The sequence below is a fragment of the Dermacentor andersoni genome, chromosome 2 (genome assembly GCF_023375885.2).
Source record: "Dermacentor andersoni chromosome 2, qqDerAnde1_hic_scaffold, whole genome shotgun sequence".
Lineage (NCBI taxonomy): Eukaryota > Metazoa > Arthropoda > Arachnida > Ixodida > Ixodidae > Dermacentor > Dermacentor andersoni.
The window spans coordinates 255,050,337-255,071,337 of record NC_092815.1 but is presented as its reverse complement, the minus strand read 5'-3'; the positions used below and the strand labels follow the sequence as shown (position 1 = coordinate 255,071,337).

General features: G+C 48.5%; 1 protein-coding gene and 1 pseudogene across 1 annotated transcript in view; both read right to left on the bottom strand.

The window, feature by feature from the left end:
• Positions 1-21,001, bottom strand: part of LOC129387131 (alcohol dehydrogenase class-3-like) — a 762,528-nt gene that overhangs the window by 533,901 nt on the left and 207,626 nt on the right. The gene's annotated exons all lie outside the window — the stretch shown is intronic.
• LOC129386434 (uncharacterized) lies at positions 2,074-19,616 on the bottom strand (annotated as a pseudogene).

Genomic DNA, 21,001 nt, shown 5'->3' with positions numbered 1-21,001 from the left:
TAGAATGATCCAAAAGCGTATGAGGAGTTATCAGGTAGGGTGACTGAGCACCAAATTGATTCATCATCGTAGGTATCAAGATCTAGCATAAATGGTTTAAGAGAAGAGTGAATTAACAAAAACACCCCTCCACCGAGGCGGGGCCTGTCCTCCCGATAAGCAATGAATTCATTAGGGAATACTTCACTATCCGCGATAGACGGGTTCAGCCACGATTCTGTGCCAAAAACGATGTCAGCCTTGACCGACTCTATCAGACGTGCGAATTCGTCGACTTTGTTTATTATACTCCTACAGTTTACTACAACAGCAACGAGGTTACGACATACTTGTTTCATTTCCTTTCTGTTGCGTCATCGTTCCCTGAATGGAACTTCTTTTTTTTTTCTTTGTCCCACGTGAAGGTCTTTCCGTTAATAATAAGTTTGTCGAAGTTTAGCTTTACCTTGTTATTGCTGTCCGCTTTTTTTAACTTTTGCGTATTCCCACAGATGCTTCCGTATTTCTCGGGTCTCAGATGAATAATCCTGATCCACACTGTAGGGTGACCCCTTGAACTTATTAGCATTTGACAAGACGTCCTCTTTTTCCTTATATGAAGAAAATTTTACTAGGACTGGCCTTTTGAACCTATCGCTGTAACGACCTACTCGGTGTGCCCTTTGTATCGAATTCAGTTCGATCCCCAGTTTAGCTTTGCAAATATCTTTAACCAAGTTTTCTGATTGAATGCACGTTTCAGAATGGTTTCCGTCATCTATTTCATAGAAGACAAGATTAAGCCTGCGACTTCTGTTTTCAAGATCGACGTTTTTTTCCGCACGGCAGATACTTGTTGCTCAAGTGATCTTATTGCATTTCCTTGATCCGACACTAACTTATTTACCACTAATTATTTACTGTGGAACGGGTTCTCCAACCCGTTCCTCAGTTACACAGGGACAACCAGGAACACGCTCGTCCCGTGTTCCTGTATGTTCCTGTGTCATTCTTGCGCTGTGTATCCCAGTTTATAAATACAACCCGTCTGTAGCAATATCCAGCTAACGACCTAGGAACAGCCGTCATATCTGGCTCAACGATGATTGCATACCTAAGTATAATAATTACAGGTAAATCAAAGGTTAACTAAGTGAAACCGACTTAACCAGGCTAAACCAAGCTTTCACCTTGCATATTTAGGGTTAGTTGAGCTAAGTCACAGTCAATTTTTTTGGCGGTGTCTTGCTTGCCGTCATCCATCGTCGACATCCCTTCGTGCACTGGCTAGAATCGCAGCGTGTTTGTGCTTTGGAGCAAGAATAAGCTGGCTTCCTGGGCCATGGCCTCAGCGGCGACTGCTTTATCGACAGCAGTGGTGAGGGGCACATCTTCTTTTGCTGGTAGTCACCGCTCCACCTTGTCGTTCTGCAGTGCGAACATGAATCGACCACGTAGCGCGATGTCGAGGGCGTTGAAGATGGAGTGCTGTGCCGTGGTTCGAAAGGCAACGAGGTAGGTGGGCGCAGAATCACTCGGTGCTTGGTGGCGGCGGCGGAGTTCGTATCGCTCGGCAAGCTCCGTTGGAGTCGGCGCTAGGCGATCTCGCTGCACGGCGAGGATTCCTTTGAATGGGTTATTACTGCGGGGCTGTATATGGCTAGAATACTATAAAATTTTCGTGTCCGCACACAAAAACTATCATCATAGATGGCTCATGCTCCCGTAAGCACTCATACTCCGTAGGCAAGCAGAAAATGCAATGGCTCATCGCCTCGTAAGACACAGGCTACAAGGACTCAGCAAAATTAAACGAACAGTACTTGCATTGTTTCTGATCACGCGTAGAACATACAGAACAGCATGTAGAAAACAGTCATCATCAGTGGCTCAGACCGCCGTAAGCAATGGCTCATACTGCGGAAGCAAGCAAAAATGCAATGGCTCATATCCGTGGGTTAGTTACTGTTACATCGCAAGTCGCACACTGCGCTTGACGCAGGCGAGGCAGACACACGCTTACAAGCTGGAAGAATGGGCGTTTATTTGCAGTGCACGTTGGAATATAAAGACAGGTTAGGGAATGAAGGGAAGGGAAACGAAGTAAGAAAACATAAGATAGGCAACCAGATTGGCTCGTGTAGCTGTAGACTTCAGCTGAGAAATGATAAGAAGAACACTGCAGTTATAACATTTCTCCATCAATAATACTGAAGACGCTGCACAGGTCTGCGCTCTCGTGTTGAGCGTCGGAGTTCCGGGGCCACTGTAGGTCCACCGTTTCTCTCTCGTACGTCCAGGGGTTGGGGTGATGACTGACGCTGTGGTGGTGACGTTTCACGAGTTCCGGCTTTTGCCTTTGGTTCGGAAGTTTCTTCCGGAGTTCTCGAGATGGACGAGCTCTCACTTTCCCTGTGGCCTTGGGTAGCCGTTGGGTCTTTCCTTGTGTGAACTTGATCAAAGTGTCGCCAAACGAGGCCCTCAGGCGTTTCCACTGTCACCATCCTAGCTCCGTCTGCTGACTTTACCGTGCCAGTCTTCCACTTATCACCTTTACCAAAGTTACGGACGTAAACATTTGTGTCTGGTGCAAGAGTCCAGTCATCCGATGTTCCCGATCTTCCTACAACCAAAGGAGGAAAACATGTGTCGAGGCGGGACCGGATTTGGTAGCCAAGAAGAAGTTCCGAAGGAGATTTGCCCGATGCAAGGGGTGTTCTCCGGTAGTTGAAAAGTAGTCTGCAAAGGCAATCTTCTAATCTGCCCTGGTTCATCTTTTTCAGCCCATCTTTAACAGTTCGGACAGCTCTCTCTGCTAGGCCATTAGACTGTGGATGAAACGCAGCCGTGCGCAGGTGGGTTATGTTATTGTTGTTCGCAAAATCAGTAAATTCTTGGCTAGTGAACTGCGTCCCATTATCTGAAACAATGGTGCGAGGGATGCCGAACGTGCTAAAGAAGCTGCGCAGGCAAGTAATAGTCGAAGATGTGGTCGCCTGTTTCATTGGTACGGCCTCAATCCATTTGCTGTGAGCATCTACGAGAACAAGGATCATGTTTCCTTTGATTGGCCCCGCGAAATCTAGATGCACTCTTGACCAATTCTCCTGGCAGGTCGGCCAGTTAACTGGCGGAGCAGATGCCGGCATTGGTGGATTTTGGATGCAGCTTGTGCACCCCGCTGACAGTTGTTCTATGTCGCGGTCCATTCCTGGCCACCAAAAAGCTGACCGAGCGATTGATTTCATCGCCGATGATCCTTGATGTGTCTCGTGCAACATGTGCAACATTCTATGTTGTGCGTTAACTGGAATCACAACTCTACGGCCCCAATACAGCAAACGGTGGGCCAAGGACAGTTCTAGTTTGCGGTCGTAAAAGGGGAGTAAGCTTCGTTCTAATGCTTTAGAGCTTGGAGGCCACCCATCTCTTGTGTACTGCACGACCTTTGAAAGTACTGCGTCACCTGCCGTCAGCGCCTGCAGTTCTTCTACCGAGACCGCCCCCTCCTGGACAGATGCGAGTGCCAGAGCGTAGTCAGCCGGCTCCCCTTCCGTGGTTGGCTCCAAAGTTTCTTGTGGCAACCTACTAAGCGCGTCCGCGTTCAGGAGCTGCTTGCCTGGCGAATACTGTAACTTGTAGCGAAATCCTCCCAAATACAGCGCCCAGCGCTGTATGCGAGCAGCAGCCAGAGGCGGAGTGGGCCGATCCGGTCTCAGCAGGCCCAGGAGCGGCTGGTGATCTGTGACCAGCATGAATTCTCGGCCTAGAAGATAATCACGAAACTTCATTACTCCAAATACGAGGGCCAGTGCTTCACGTTCAAGTTGCGAATAATTTTTTTCTGCTTTCGACAATGTCCTTGAACGAAATCCGATTGGCTTGTTGACGTTCCCTTCCGTGTGAAAAAGCACTGCGCCGATACCTTTTTGCGATGCGTCGCACTCTAGTTTCAGCGGTTGTGAAGGGTCGAAGTGCACAAACACACATGCTTGCTGCAAACACCGTTTTGCTTTATCGAACGCCGTTTGTTGCTTTTGTTCCCAGAGCCAATGTCTGTTCTTTTCCAGCAGCCGATACAGTGGAGCGAGCAGAGACGATATGTTCGGCAAAAATTTTGCGTAGAAAGTGATCATGCCAAGAAAAGAACGAAGCTCGGCTACATTTTTCGGGCTAGGGGCTTCTGTGATAGCTTCGACATTCTTTTCTATTGGGTGCAACCCTTGCTGATCGATTCGATGGCCGAGATATGTAACGGACACTTGCCGAAACTTGCATTTGTCGAGGCGCACTTTAACACCATTCTCGCGGAAATGCTGTAGAACGGCTTTGAGCACGTCGTCACTTCCTGCTCTTTCGGATACCAAGACATCGTCCAGATAAGCTTGCGCGCCTGATAAGCCTTGTAGAACTGTTTCCATTCTGCGTTGAAAAATGGCTGGCGCAGAGGCAATGCCAAAAGGTAATCTGTTGTAGCAGAAAAGACCTTTATGCGTGCTAATCAGGCATAACTGGCGCGATTCCTCATCGAGAGGGACTTGGTTATATGCGTCACGCAAATCTAGTGTGCTGAAATGTTTTCCACCGCTTAAGGACGCGAACATGTCATTGATTACTGGCAATGGGTACTGCTCCAGCTCACATGCAGAATTTAAAGTGACTTTGAAGTCGCCAAAAATCCTAACGGTGCCGTCCTTCTTAAGGACGGGTACAATGGGCGTAGCCCACTCGGAATGCGGCACTGGTGACAAGATGCCTAATGCCACGAGCCTATTAAGCTCTTCAGATACCTTGTCGCGTAGGGCGAAGGGAATAGATCGGGCCTTACAGAACTTCGGCGTGGCTCCCTCTTTCAGCTGTAGGTGTGCCGCGGGTCCTTTGATGAGGCCCAGATCCGAGCTGAAAACATCTGGAAACTCGGCAAACACGTCAGCAGTGACCTGCGTGGTGGTAGACGGCTGTGCGGTCAGTGGCTTGGCTGAGAGGCTGAGGACGGGGGAGCCTGCGTCGCTCAGGAGGGAAATTAGGTCTCGACCACATAAGCTTGGACCGGGGCAATCTAGCACCACCAATGTGCATTCCACAGTTGTACTGTCGTACGACACCGGCAAGAGGAGCTCTCCAAAAACTGGCAATTTTCCGAGGTAGCATGATAACTTCATGCGTGAAGGCCGGAGCGAAGGCCAAATGTTTCTGTGCTGCTCAAATAGCTGTCGGGACACGACGCAGACCGGGGAACCCGTATCTAAAAGCATTGACACGTCAACACCTCCCCATGTGAAGGTGCATCGCATCGGGGGTTTCACATTTACCTCCCGCGTCGATTTTAGCGTCCAAATGTGCATGCTATCCTCTATGTCTTCATCTGTCTCCCCTTCCTTAACAGCCAGTACTCTGCCACGAAATCCCCGGGCTCCTTCTCGAGCTCGAGATCTTGCGCTTTCTTCGTTCCGGTATTTTACTGCTAGGTGACCATGTCGACCGCAGTGATAACAACGAGCATTACTCCAACGGCAGGCATTACTGTTGTGCTTTATGCTGCCACAACGCCCACATTCGGCCAGTACCTCTTTCGTTGAGGCTGACTGCGCCTTAATTTTAAGCACCGCCGACGTGTCTGCGGCCATTTTATTGGCGTCCTTATCTGCAGCCGACAGTGCCATCATTTCAGCTTCCTCTACGGATAGATCTTTCTTTGTCAGGAGTTGTTTCTGCAGTGCAGTCGATCGTATGCCGCACACAATTCTATCCCGTAGCATTCGGTCGAGCATGGTACCAAAATTGCAGTTGTCCGCAATTCGACGAATTTCAGTAATGAATTCTTGGACAGACTCACCATCAAGCTGGCAGCGATTGAAGAAGCGGAAGCTTTCGGTAATCTCATGGCGCTTGGGATCAAAAAACTCGTCCAAGGCTTTCACGACGTCTTCGTACTCCAAAGAATTCGGCTTCTTCGGCGCTACTCGCCCTGCTAATATTTGAACGATGCGCGTGCTTAAAGCTGCCACCAAAAGTGCCCGTTTCTTTGCAGACTCCTTCACGCCCGTTGCCTCAAACTATGCCTCTGCCTTGATAACATAGGCCTTCCAGTTGTCTCTTTCGTCGTCGAAGTCGGGCAGTTGCTAGTGTGCCATCGTCGAGTCGTCGCCTCGTAGCGTAGCTGCCGTCCTGTGCTTCAAGGTTTTGCCAGGGGTTTTACTTTCCGTTTCTCGTCGCCACTGTTACATCGTAAGTCGGACACTGCGCTTGACGCAGGCGAGGCAGACACACGCTTACAAGCTTGAAGAATGGGCGTTTATTTGCAGTGCACGTCGGAATATAAAGACAGGTTAGGGAATGAGGGGAAGGGAAACGAAGTAAGAAAACATAAGATAGGCAACCAGATTGGCACGTGTAGCTGTAGACTTCAGCTTAGAAATGATAAGAAGAACACTGCAGTTATAACAGTTACGATGACACTATCCTTGTGACTGTTGTTCGTGATTTCAATGCGGATGTGTCGGGACTGAAAACGAAGTGCTTTAGGCGTTTGGTGTTGCAGACATATTGCTTGCGATGCCACACCAATCTGGCCGAAGCGACCACCGAGCGGAGTACTTGCATCGATTTGACATCATCAAACATTGTATTCGCAGTTGCGAGTATGCCGATCAGTGTATATCATAGCGACCAGAAAGCCATTGTTATCATCACTACTAAGTGACAATGAGTGAAGTTTTATTACCTCTATGTTTAGAGCTCCGCTGGTCATCTACCTTCGCAGAGCGGATTGGCCTTGAACTTTTTTCAGCTGGGCCGGGGCCGCAAGCGCCTTGGCCATCTAATACGCGCCGGGACCGCAGCGGCAGGGGAATGTGGACCTCTTCTAGCCAGCCTCTAGAATGTCGCCTCCTGAAAGAACTCGAAAAATTGCACGCAGTACCCCCACTCTTCAGGTTGCGTGATGCCGAAAAGCTGGGGCCTCTCTGTTGCAGCGGTCGTCGATGTGAAAGACATCGCACCGGAGCCAGCCTTCCATGGCGGCCGATTCAGCCGGGTGATTCGATCGCCAAAAAACCCAAACATGAAAGCGGAAACTGGCCAGCCCAAGTATATATATATATATATATATATATATATATATATACAAATATATATATATATATATATATATATGTTGTTACGGAAGGATGAAACAAGAGAGAGGAAGCAGATCGTGAGACAGTGGCTGCTGCCTTTTGTTGGTGGCCAGCTATCTTAACTACTCTGACTCACCGTGCATATATATTGTATATACAGTCTTTCTATACACCTAACATCCCCGTAACATATGGGTGCGAGGTGCGGGGTACCACGGTTGGAAACGGAGCTCCGCAGTGGACCTCGCACCACCGTCCGCACCATGAATGATAGTGAGCACGCGGGAGCAACGTCGATGCAGCCTCCTACGTCACCGTCGCCAGCTAGGTCGCTGTCACCTCCGGTTGTGGTTTCGCAGCCCAAGGATCCTGCAACTTTCTCCGGGACCGATGGCACCAACGTTGAAGAGTGGGTGGCTATGTACGAACGCGTGAGTGGAATCAACAGATGGGACCCTACGTTTATGCTAGCTAACCTGTTGTTCTACCTAAGAGGCACGGCAAGGTGTAGTACGAAAACCACGACGAACTAACCAGCTGGGACCAATGCAAACAGAAGTTCATAGAGTTGTTTGGCATGCCAGCCGGCCTTAAAATTACCGCAAAGCAGGAACTAGCCTCCCATGCCCAATCCCCCACGCAGTCCTATGTCTCGTACATTCAGGACGTGCTAGAACTTTGTCGTAAAGCCAATCATGACATGACGGAAGCTGTGAAGGTCGGGCACGTGCTTAAGGGCATTGCTGATGACGCCTTTATTCTGCTCATGTGCAAAAGCTGCTCTACAGTTGATGCTATCATTAAGGAGCAGGTCAAAAGCCGGCGCGCCTTGCAACCATGCGCTACGCTTCCCCATACTGCCGCAACGTCGACGTGTGAAGATTAACCGGCACAACAGCATGCGTCGCCATCAGAGGACGTGATGCGAATCGTTCGACGTGAACTGTATGCTATGGCTCCCGCAGCTTTCTGTTCGCGTAGCTCTGATGCTACCAATTTTAAGGTTCCCCTCGTGCAAGCCATAGTTCGCCAGCAACTTTACACATTGGTTTACATTCTGTCTGTGCTGTCGCCAATCCGAGAGCTAACGAACGCCCTTCTACTATTTTCGCTCCAACACGACGCTTTTCTCTGTGTAATAGCAACCAGACTGAGTGGAGAACTGCGGACGACCAGCCGATATGTTTCACCTGTCGCCGCATTGGTCATGTCGACCGATACTGTGGCAACTCGTGGCCCTCAACACCTCGCACGCCGAACAATCTGAGCTGTTTTGATGGAAATCCCCGCAATGCATCGCCCACCGCCGAATCTAAAAGCGCCGACAACTCTGCTAGGAACACGTGGTACAGTCCCTCACCATCGCCGCGCGGACAACAGTCTCGTTCACCGCAAACATGCCGCCCATCTTCCCGTTGACCGCAGCCACGTTGCCTTTCGGCCCCTTTGGCTTTTGGCCACACCCTTTCGGAAAACTAAAGAATGCAGCCCTCGGAGGTGGTGCTGCATTGCCTACTACTGCAGCAAATTCTCTGTCTGTGCCCACAAGGATTAGTGTAATTGGCGTTAAAATAGACGGCGTACCTGTCCAAGCACTCGTCGACATTGGAGCCCACATATATATAATGAGTGCTAGCCTACGTAGAGGTTTAAAGAAGGTCCTCAACCCAGCAGCTGCCCGAGTGCTTCGTGCGGCCGACGGCGGCGTGCTGGTTGTTCTTGGAATGTGTACTGCGCGTTTTAGCATAGCCGGTCGCCTTACTTCTATTCTCTTTGCTGTGATCGGCAACTGCCCTCTCGACGTTATCCTGGGATTAGACTTTTTGTCCACTCATTATGCTCTCATCGACTGCGCGACCGGCGTTCTTCATTTAGAACTGCCTGAACTCGCCGATGCTCCGAGAACCGCCCCACTGCACTTGTGCTCGCTTTGTGATGTGCGTCTGTCACCCGAAGCAGTTACTTACGCCACTTTGACCGCCCAGCCACAGGTTCCTGACGGCGAATAGGTGCTTCGCCCCATCATCGACGTGCTTTTAAACCGGAACGTTGATGTTCCACATACGCTGGTCACGGTTACTTATAACGACGTCGTTCTACCGCTTCTGAATTTCAGTCTGTGCCCTCAAGTGATTCCGGCTGGCATGTTCTTGCCAGTTTTTCTAGTGGTTCCGAATTTGACATTGAGAGCCTGAATGCCGAGAGTCGTTTATTAGCGCCAATTGCAGCTTACAGCTCTGGTTCCTTAACGGATGACTTCACAAAAATGATTTCAGCTCACCTCACCTCTGCACAGGCTGCGGACATACGTGTCCTGCTTGAATCTTACAGTGACATCATTAAATTCGGGCGACAGGCCGTTAGGCCAAACATCTGTTGTTCACCACCGTATAAACACTGGAGACACGAATCTATTCGCCAGCGTCCTTATCGTGTATCGCATGCTGAACGTTGAGTCATCCAATCAGAAGTGGACCAAATGTTCCCCAAAGGGGTCATCGAGCCATCAGCCAGCCTTTGGCAGCGGATGAACATCCTTTCTATCGCAGGCGTCTCGAGTACGTCAGCTTTTTTGAGTGAAGGCAACTGGTAAATATGCCCACAAATGGCTACTTGAAGGCATGGATGTTACCGGATTCGAGACCCTCCTTATATAATAAACGAGAAGAAAGGGGATTAACCAAGGAGCCTCATTTTTATTAATCATATCATATCACGTACAGGTGACTCCTGCGGGAGAAAGGGTGTTCCACATCCGCCGCCCAGGTTTGTGAGTGGTGGCGCTGGCTAACACTCCGAGGGTTCTAGTAGGAAACATAAATACCCAGGAAAGTAGATGGGAAGACGGCGCTGGGGTAGCTCAATTTGTAGTGCATCGCACGCGTAATGGGAAGGCGTGGTATCGTTCCCCACCAGCGGCAATGAGTTTTTTCATTAACTTTCATTTCCATTATTTATTCATTCCTTTTTTCATTTAGTAAGTACAAGTAATTTCCCCTATGTTGTCCTTGGGGCCACTGTTTGTTGGCTTCTTAAGATATGACTAATAAAAATCGGGCCCCTCGTTTAACCCCTTTCTTCTCGTTCATTACATACGAGGGTCTCGAATCCGGCAACATTGATGCCTTCAGGTAGCATGAGTGTGTTTATTGACCGGTTGCCGTTACCCAAAAAGATCAGATTCTCATGACGCCTGCGGCAGAAAGGATGGTCCACATACGCCGCCAAGGTTTGCTAGTGGTGGCGCTGGCTAACAGTCCCACGGTTCTACTAGGAATCATAAATACCCAAGAACGGGGGTAGGAAAACGGCGCCGCGGTAGCTCAATTGGTAGAGCATCTCCCGCGTAATGCAAAGGTTGTGAGATCATTCCCCACCTGCGGCAAGTTGTTTTTTCATCCCGTTTCATTTCCATTAATGTATCGTTTCTTTTATTTTATTTACTAAGCCCAAGTAGTTTCCGCTATGCTGCCCTTGATGTCAGTGTTTGTTGGCTTCTTAGATATTGCGAGACAGCTGTTAAATCTTGATGGTTTATTTTGCAGGTCACGCGCTGAGAACGATGACGCTGGCCATGATGATGAATATATGCAGGTGAAGAAGATGAAGGAGTGATATAATGCTCACACGATTTCCCCCGCGCGTGGAAGCGGCCAACCTGGCCGCTTGTTATGGCGGCAAACGCCGTATCAAATGCTTTAAACGCGAAACCTGCACAATCACGGCAGCGGCCGTCCAAAGGCGGAACTACTCGAGTGACACGATAGTTAACTGGCGAAGTCTGTTCCCGAACAATGTAGGGTCCGATAAAACGGCACTGAAATTTCTCGCATAAGCCAGGAGCGCGAACTGGGGTCCACAGCAACAATTCGTCTCCAGGGTGGAACAAACGACACGGTGGGATGCATCATATCGAGTTTTGCGGTCTTGTTGACTGACGTCGGTGTTGAGGCAGGCACGTTGGCAACACTGGGTAACGCTCGAAAAGAACTGCTCACACAGCGATGTGCACGAGGGCACGGGGACACCGAAGAAAGAAACGTCGAGGATAGTGATCGGTTGGCGACCATACACAAGGAAAATGGGCGAGTACCCCGTAATGCGTTGGACGGCCGTGTTGTACGCGAAAGTGAAGAACGTAGAATGACATCCCAATTGGTCTGGTCAGGGTTGATGTACATTGATATGTCGGACAGCGTGCGATGAAAGCGCTCTGTGAGACCATTACTTTGAAGGTGGTAGCTGGAAGTCGTTTTATGGGTGGTATTGGACGCACGGAGAACACGGGAACACGGAAAACAGCCGAGAAGTTTAGAGAGAAAGGTCCTGCCGCGGTCGCTCAAAATGACACGTGGGGCTCCGTGCCTCAAAAGAATGGCTTTCAAGAAAAGGGCTCCGATCTCCTTTTATTTATTTTATTGTATTTGTACATACTGCAGCCCGATCGGCCTATTGCAGGAGTGGGTGTGAAAGGCAGAGAAATGAAAATAGTAAGTAATACAGGCAATACGAACAATACAAACAAACACAAATCAAAACTATTCAATGGCCGCCAAGAATAAGTTTAAAGGAAGAGAACGAGTAGGACCAGGCAAAGTATTCCAGTACTCGATTACACGGGGAAATAAACTGTATTTAAATGTGTCCGTACGGGCGAAATAAGGTGAGATGTTTGGGTGATAGTGACTTCTAGTATTAGATGGTTTTGCAGGAGTTAGGTAGTTATCCGAAGATATACGGCAAGAAGAGTCAATAATGCAATGGAAAAACTTCAGTGATTCCGTGCGTCGGCGATCTGAGAGCGGTGCTAAGCCTAGGGATGAAAGCGCTGTATACGGTGAAAGATCCCTATCGTACCTATGGCATATGAGGCGGATCGCATTCTTTGGATGGCCTCGATTTGATCGTTTATGGATGTAGACAAATATGGACAAATATGGACAAATAAATAAATATGTACAATGTATGGACAAATAAAATAAATAGAATATAATAAAATAAATAAAGATGCAAACGTATGAGAACGGCTGGATGGGGGCTGATCGAGAGCTGCGAGTGAAGCGAATGCAGACGACGCGCCCTGCGGTGTGCTCACGGAAAGTGGTAAGCAAGCAGCGTTTGAAGATGGTGGTAGGGGACAACGAGAGAGAGCACCGGCATCCTGGTGTTTTTTTCCAGACTTCTAGGTAGCCTCGAAGTCATATTCTTCTAAACGAAGTATCCAACGGCCGAGACGTCCCGTTAAATCATTTAGCGTCGCCAACCAGCACAAGGCGTGGTGATAAGTAACGACCGTAAAGTGGCGGCCTTGCAGATAAGACCGAAATTTTTGGACAGACCAAACTACGGCGAGACACTCTTGCTCAGTAATCGTATAATTCTTCTATGGAGCTGTTAGCGTGCGACTTGCGTATGCAAGCACACGTCCTTCAGAATTTTTCTGACGTTGCAGAAGAACAGCGCCGATACCGTGACCGCTAGCGTCAGTACGGAGAAGAGTGGGTGCGGTGTTGTCAAAATGACAAACCACAGGTTCGGACGTGAGGGCACGCTTCAGGGCGTCGAAAGCAGTTTGGCATTCATCCGACCATACGTAGGGAGCTCCAGAAGGAAGGAGTTGATGGAGCGGTGCCGCAATAGCGGCAAAGTTACGCATGAAGCTCCGGAAATACGAAGCTACGCCAAGGAAGCTGCGCAGGTCTTTGGCGCATTGAGGCCTGGAGAAGCGGAGGACAGCGGTAATCTTATCAGAGTCGGATCGAAGGCCCTCCTTGCTGATAATGTGTCCGAGTACTTTAATGGTTTTGCTGGCAAAGGGGCACTTTCTTGTATTCAGCTGAAGGCCAGCAGCTGAGAGGCATGTCAGGACTTTGTCGAGGCGCTGCAAGTGCTGATGGAAGGTCGACGAAAGTATTATGATGTCGCCAAGGTAGCATAAGCAAGTCTTCCACTTTAGGCCCCGTAGTACGGTGTCCATCATCCGCTCAAACGTGGTGGGAGCATTACACAGGCCGAAAGGCATTACCTTAAATTCATAAAGTCCATCAGGTGTGGCAAAGGCAGTTTTTTCCTTGAGTGCTTCGTGGATGGGGATCTGTCAGTATCCGGAGCGTAGATCAAGTCTGGAGAAATACTCAGCGTCTTGTAATTAACCTATAGCATCATCGATTCAGGGCAGTGGATATACATCTTTTCAGGTTATTTTGTTTAAGGCACGGTAGTCTACGCAAAATCGCACTGAGCCATCTTTCTTACGCACCGAAACGACAGGTGACGACCATGGGCTCGAGGAAGGACGGATTATGCTACGTTTCAGCATGTCGGCAACGTGGGTATCGATGATCTGGCGTTCGGCGGAAGAAACGCGATATGGCCGCCGGCGCACGATGGAATTGCCATTTGTGTGTATGCGATGAGCCGTCACAGAAGTCTGTCCCAAAAGAGGAGAGTGGACGTCGAAGCAGTCTTTATGCTTGGATAACAACGCCATTGACTCCCCTGTTTGCTGTCGCGTTAGATCAGTGCTGATTGCACTAGCGAGAACAGAAGCATGTACCGGATATATAGCTGTGGGTGGTTGTGAAACAGCAGTAGTCGAGCTAAGCACAGAGACAGGCTGGGTGTCCAAGACGCACATAACAACAGCGCCTTTAGGAAGCAGTACTGGCTCAGTGGTTGTGATCAGTACCGCCAAAGTGGCCGTGCCGTTGGTGAAGCGAACAAGGCTGGGTGCCAGAGCAATCGATCCCTTTCGAAAGGCAGCAGGCCGACGGTACAACAAAAACATCGCCATCGGTGATGTCAGAGTTAACTATTCGCGGCCAGGTGGCACCATACAATCGTCAGCAGTTCGTAAACGAAGGTGCGATTTGCACACGTCGTCACAATTGTCGGTCGCTGTCAAGGTAACGAGGCGTTCACGACACGATATTTATGTTTATTTATTTATTTATTTATTTATTTATTAGTATACCCTCAAGACCCAGAGGGCGTTACAGAGGGGGCGGGTACAATGCAAATACAAAACAAAACAATAAAAGGAATTTACAGGAAAAAACAACAGTTTGCAGCTACACCAGTAAGTGTTGAGTAATTGCAGACTTGAACAACGCTTGGTCCTCAGTGGCAGCTATGGAGGGGGGAAGGTGATTCCACTCTCTACTTGTCTTCGGAAGAAAAGAATGTAAAGAGAGATTAGTGCGGCACAAAGGGACGGCTACTTTGTTTGGGTGGTCAACACGTGATGAAAAGTAAGAAGGTTCTGAGATGAGGTCCTGTCGAAGTACTTGATTATGAAAGAAAATTTTATGAAAAAGCAAGAGGCGTGAAATCGTTCTTCTGATCACCAGGTCTGCTAGGTTAAGAGTGGATTTCATCAAGGTGACACTGGCAGTACGAGCAAAATTATTGAGTATAAATCGAGCTGAACGGTTCTGCACCGATTCTAAGGTGTTAATTAGCGTTGATTGAGCTGGATCCCAGACGGCTGAAGCGTACTCGAGCTTTGGAGGGATTATAGTTTGATATAGCTGTAGTTTAAGGTGTGCTGGCGCTTGGCGAAAGTTTCGGCGAAGGTAACCAAGCGTACGACAAGCATTGCTGGTAATGTAGTTAATGCGAGAGTGCCATGATAAATCGTTCGATATGTTACCACCAAGACATTTGTAAGTACTAACCTGCTCGAATTTAGCTCCATTCAAGGTGTACGTAAAAGGTTCAGAAGTGTTAGAACGCGAGATTGCCATACTTTTACATTTATTTACGTTAAGGGTCATTAGCCAAGTATTACACCAGGCAGATACACGATTAAGATCAGCTTGAAGAAGGTAGTTGTCGTTTTCGTTAGTTATTCAACGGTACATGACACAGTCGTCTGCAAAGGGTTTTATGGATGACGTGATGTTACGCGGAAGGCCATTGATGTATATTAAAAAGAGCAAAGGACCTAAAACTGAGCCTTGCGGAACGCCAGACTTAACTTCACAGGAATGTGAGGAACAATCATTAGCGGTTACGTACTGCGTGCGGTTAGTCAGAAAGCATTCTATCCAATTGAGAAAATGGGCTCGATGTACAGCGTGCTGAGCTTCAGTAGTATTAATTGGTGCGAAACTTTATCAAAAGCTTTTGCGAAGTCTAGAAACATACAATCAAATGGAATTCTATTATCTCGTGCTAAGATGACATCATGCGTAAAAGACAGAAGCTGAGTTTCGCACGAGTGATGCTTACGAAAGCCGTGTTGGAACCTGCTGAAGAATGAGTTGGTTTCAAGAAATGTTATAAGGTTAGAATAGATTACATGCTCAAGCATCTTACAGGGGATACTTGTTAAAGAAATTGGTCGATAGTTTAAGGCAGAGTGTTGGTTACCGGATTTAAAGACGGGAATCACCTTCCCCACCTTCCAATCAGTGGGCAAAGTAGAGCACTGGAGAGACTGCATGAAAATGTGTGACAATATTATGGAAGAGTACACTTCAGTGTTTTTCAGAAATTTCGCGTTTATCTCATCAGTTCCGCAGGCAGACGACAGCCTAAGTTTCCGGGTTAAGTTAATGACTCCTTCAAATTCAATCACGAGAAAATCCATTGGAAAAAACCAGCTTCCGCATAGCTGTGGCACTGAGATTGCTCGTGAATCGGAAAAACATTGCGAAAAAACGTCGTTAAGAATGGAACAGCATTCTTCGTTGCGCAGTGCACGCCCATCGGAATCAGTAAGTGTTATTACAGTGTCCTTCATTGGTTTAACGCTTTTCCAAAACTTGGATGGGTCAGTAGACAATAGCGAGGGAAGCGTAATGTTGACATAGTCACTCCTGGCGTTTTTGATGGAAGAGCGATATGCGGAAAAAGCTTCGCCATAAGCGTGCCAACGACAAGCACCACTGCCGAGCTTTGCAGAACGGAAGAGGCGCTTTTTCTTATTAAGAAGCCTTTTGAGGTTTGTTGTAAACCATGGCGCTTGCTGCTTTTTGGATATAACTTGTAGTGGTACGTGCCTGTCGATCAATGCAGCGACTTTGTTTCTAAAGAGGCTCCAATTCTGCTCGATTGACCTGTCATAAAAGCCAGGCATATAATTATCAATGAACTGTTCCAGTTCCTTATTTATTGCTGTATAGTCCCCTTTCTTGTAGTTTCTTATTGTCTTGGTAATAGTAGTTCGGGGTGTAATGTCGACGTTTAAGTTAAATGCAAGGCAGCAATGGTCGCTAAGACCAGGAAAATAAGTCAGTGAGTGCACTAAGTTTGGTGTCGTGCTCAGGATCAAATCCAACACGTTAACAGACGTAAGGCCTACTCTTGTTGGTTTGGTGACTAGTTGGGTGAAATTGAAATCTTAACATAAATTAACAAATACTTTATTCTCAACGGTCGTCTCAACCCGTCATGCAATAATTCACAAAAATCAGGTGTCGCGTTGGGTGGCCTGTAACATACACAAACAAGAGAGCTTTGATGACGGAAAGGGATGTTCGCACAAACAAGCTCTAAGGAAGAATTCAGTGGTATCATATGTGACGCTAGGTTATCGGCTACAGCTATAAGAACACCTCCCCTTTTCCGGTATGACGATCACATCGATAGATGGTGTATTTTTTATCGCAGTCAAGTAGTTCACTACTGGCTACTTCGGGAGAAAGCCACGTTTCTGTAAGCGCCACAACGTCAGCAGAGCACGAGTCAATGATAGCCGATAAGGTGTCTCTCTAATTGCTTATGCTCCGAAGATTTGAAAGCAGCAAGCATATGTTTCGTGGAACAGGGGGCGTAACGTTTGTTGTGTTAGGACAAGGAAGTGGCAGGACCTGCAGACGTAGAAGCGGACGAGAACTCGTTTGAAATTGCGCCACTGCCAGATTCTAGTTCACAAATACTGTCGGTTGCTCGCGAGTAGACAAATCACTTTTTGTGTATATATAGTTTGTTGTAACGTACCGTGAACTGCTCCTTACTAGCTTTCCCGTATTCAAAAAGCTTTTTGCGCACACTTCTTGTAGCCTTGCTGAAGTCTTCATTAACCGACACGTCACAAGCCCTCAGTTTGGCTCTTGCTGCCAGAATGCCCTCGCGTAACTTGGAAGACGCAAGTTTATGACAGGTCGGCACTTTCCCGGTGTGAATTTCCCCAGCCTGTGAGCACGAGATATGCGTTCGTTATCGGTACCCAAGTTAAGCTTTAACGCTGTGTTAAGGATTTTCCAAACCTTTTTTTTACACTGGGCCCATGTTTCGGCAACACTGTCTTCAATGCCATGTAATATAACATTACCTCGGCGGCAGCGATCTTCAAGCTCGTTAAGACGTTCGGTTAAAGTTGCCAGTTGCGGTGACACGCCCAAGCTCGCGTTTTCGCCAGTCAAGTGCGTAGTGTCTTCTACCAGAGAAAGCCTGTTGTGAATGTCGGAAATTTCTTCCTCAAGTGAATTCTGCGCTTCTTTGACAGCGTTTAGAGATGCCATAACTTCATTGTGCTTTGCATAAACGTTCCTGTGAAGTGATTTTATCAAAGAAAGAAGTTATTTGTGCTCTTTGCTTGGCTCCTCCCTCGGAGGCCCAGGGTTCAACTCCACATCACCGGCAAGAAACAATAACCTTGTTACATATACACACTCGCAACACTTGTGGGAATGGAAGTACTAGCAAGCAACGATTGCTAGACCTTTTACAGTTCAGCGAAGGAGAAGAACCCACCTGCACGATAAAGCAGAAACGCGATTGAGGCGGCTGCATCACTGCAGTACTTCCATGCCCACTGAGCGGGGGGGTGGAGGAGGCGAGCTGCTTAAGAAGCCCTCTTGCGATGCATACGGCGATGTGGAAGACCAGGTTATGGTGAGTACAGGTTCGTACTGGCGAAGAAATGAAGCGGGTCCATTCCAACAGTCAAAGGGTGTTGATGGCAGTCCAAGGGCGAACACGGTGCCACATCGGGGAGACGGTAGCTCGGTTCCTGCGCTGCTTTGCTGGATCCACGTGGTAACAGTTATCAAAGCCAGCACGATAAAGCAGAATGGGGATTGAGGCGGCTGCATCACTGCAGTGCTTCCATGCCCACAGTTCACGGAAGCAGACGCCGAAGAGAGAAAGTCCCACCCTATTATAAGCATGTGAGCACAGGAAGACAACAGTGCCAACTGGATGGCGTATGGTGGCGTATCCCGTCGATCGAAACTCGAACGGTGCATTGTGCCGATGGCCGAATCACAACTTTATTTGCACCCCAAAAGAGAGATCCACTGTAAGGTGTAGTAACTTTGCGTAGACGAGGGTGCAAGTCAGCGTGATTAATAGAAATAGCTGCTCCCGTATCAATCAATGCTAGAACTGGTACACCTTCTACACATGCGAGTATTTTCCGGGCACGCTGGAGGAATTGTAGTCTGTGCGAGCCATGCAGCTTTCCCTCCAAAAACTGCACCGTCTAGTTTTACGATCGGTGGTCAGGAGTGCGGGTGGCTGGTTGCAGGGGTGATGTCGAGCGTCGGGGAGGGGAGGGCGAGGGGCGGTGCCTTGGACGGTATTTGCGAGGCGCTTCGGTAGGTGGAGAAAGTGAGCGCTGGGAAAGCCGGCACTGGTAGGGGCTCGGCGGAAGCGACGGGTCTCTCTCACAAATATCGTAGCCACGCCGTTCATCCTGTTGTCGACTTCGGCAAAAACGCGATATGTGTCCGCGAATACCGCAATAATAACAAATTGGGCGGGGCGTAGGACGGATAGTGTAAAATGCTGTAGCAGGCGGACGGGGTGATAGTCGCCAGATGGTTGGGAGCAGTAGCAAGAGCAGGAGCAGCAGTCTGATCGAACGATGGTTGCAAAGCCGCAACCTGAGCATACGAGGCCGACGGCGAAGGAGGGGCACAGCTCGCAGCGCAGGTCATGGAGGACAGCTCCTCTTTGATGCTGTCGCGCAGGCCACTAACTGAAGGTTGAGGCTGGAGAACGGGAATACTGAGTAGGCCATACGCTTGGAGCTCTTCGCGTATGAGAATCCGAATCAGCATCCGAGGAAGCAGGCGTGTCACAGGCGACAGGTTGTAAACGGATGGCCTGCAGTGCGTCCAGGTGTTGGCAAGTCGCGATCACATCGTTCACGGTATTTGGATTGTTGATCGCCAGTGCGTTGAACGCAACGTGGGCAATGCCCTTTAGGATATGACAAACACGATCAGATTCCGTCGTGGTGGCTACAAGACGGCGGCAAAGGGCGAGGGCATCTTCGACATAAGAGGTGTATCTTTCCCCGGGAAGTTGCATGCGTCCGTCAAGCTTTTTCTTGGCTACCTCAGAGCGGAGGTAGCGGGCGCCGAAAATGTGCTGAAGGTGGTGTTTAAATGCCACCCAGTCAGGCAATATGCTCTCATGGTTAAGAACCCAAGTCCTGGCCACGTCAGTTAGGTAGAATGCGACGTTGCGAAGCTTGTGCATATCACCCCGTCTCTTAGACTCACTCACGCGGTCATAATTGTCCAGCCAGTCGTCCACGTCGTCACTACGAAGACCAGCAAACATGGTGAGATCGCGCTTCCGCGTGCTGACGGTGGCAGAGACTGTGACGCCGGAGGCTCCTGTCGATCTTCTTGGGGCATGGTGGCCGAACGGCAGAGCAAGCGGCGACCTGAACAAAGCTTCAGGTAAACTCGAAGTCGTAGAGGACAAAGTGATCGAGAGCAGCCTTCACCTCTTGCGAGACAGCTGTTAAACCTCAACGGTTTGTTTATTATGCAGGTCGCGCGCTCAAAACGATGCCGCGTGCATGTATATATTATATACATATATGTATATATATATATATTGTCACGTGGTGGTGACGTTGAAGAACACAGTAGCAATGCTGTGAACGACAAAACTAACTTTTATTGGAAAACCTGTGCCCACAAAAGAGGCTACACTTATAGCACAACGATAGCGGCGAACACGGTCGGCGATCGTCGAAAATCTGATCAGCGGGTCAAGCGCGTCGGCTTTTATACAGCAGTCGTCGAACGTTCCAGACTAATCGTTGGGACCCGCTTGCCTTCCACAATGTTCTACACCATTCGCGTCACGCGATGAAATCAGATAACATAAGGTTCGGCGACAGCAGACAGCGGATAGAAGCATCGATAACTTTCCAGAAACTTCGGATACATGCAGGCGCGTCGCGCGCTGTGTGATAACATTTCTTAGGCGGCGAAACATGGTCGCCCGATAAAGACTATACACTAAACATTTTTACACCCTTATGCGTGTTAAAAGGGGTGCTTTCTGCATTTACACCCACGCCCACACCCTTTAGCACCCTTTTCGGCCAAAACACCCTATCAGAAGGGTGTATACCACACATAAGGTGCAACTTTGCTCGAAGAAGGGTGTTAAATCGACGACTGAAGGGTGTTGAACGCATCGATGCATAAATCTAAGTAACGTGTACACGGCCCCGCATTGAGCAATGTGTGTATATATTGCATTTTTAATGCGAAAGCATTTTATGGCCTTTCAGGTAGGAAAGCTGGCATTCTCCGCAACAACAATCCATACGGGACCCTGCTCATGCCAATCTTGTCATTTCCCTTGAAAGCATTCAGAAAACATTCAGAACCGCGCGGCCCTTTTATTCTCTCAAATTATTCACGTCATTTTAGCGTCACGTTCATGAAAAGAACACTAGGTCAACCTGACCTTTGGTTACGTCGTAGGTACTTTCGTCTCTGTATTTTTCATAGAATATGCTACTTTAACCCTTCTCTTAAAGAAAATATTTTAACCCCACCAAGTTATATCTCGTGTCGCATCGATCATCAACACAATATTTATGTGCCATTCTTACTTTTTGCCAAGAACAGCCACTGAATGGAACCGCCTTCCCGCCTCCACAGTCTCAATTTGTGACACCACTAATTCAAGATCGCTGTTCA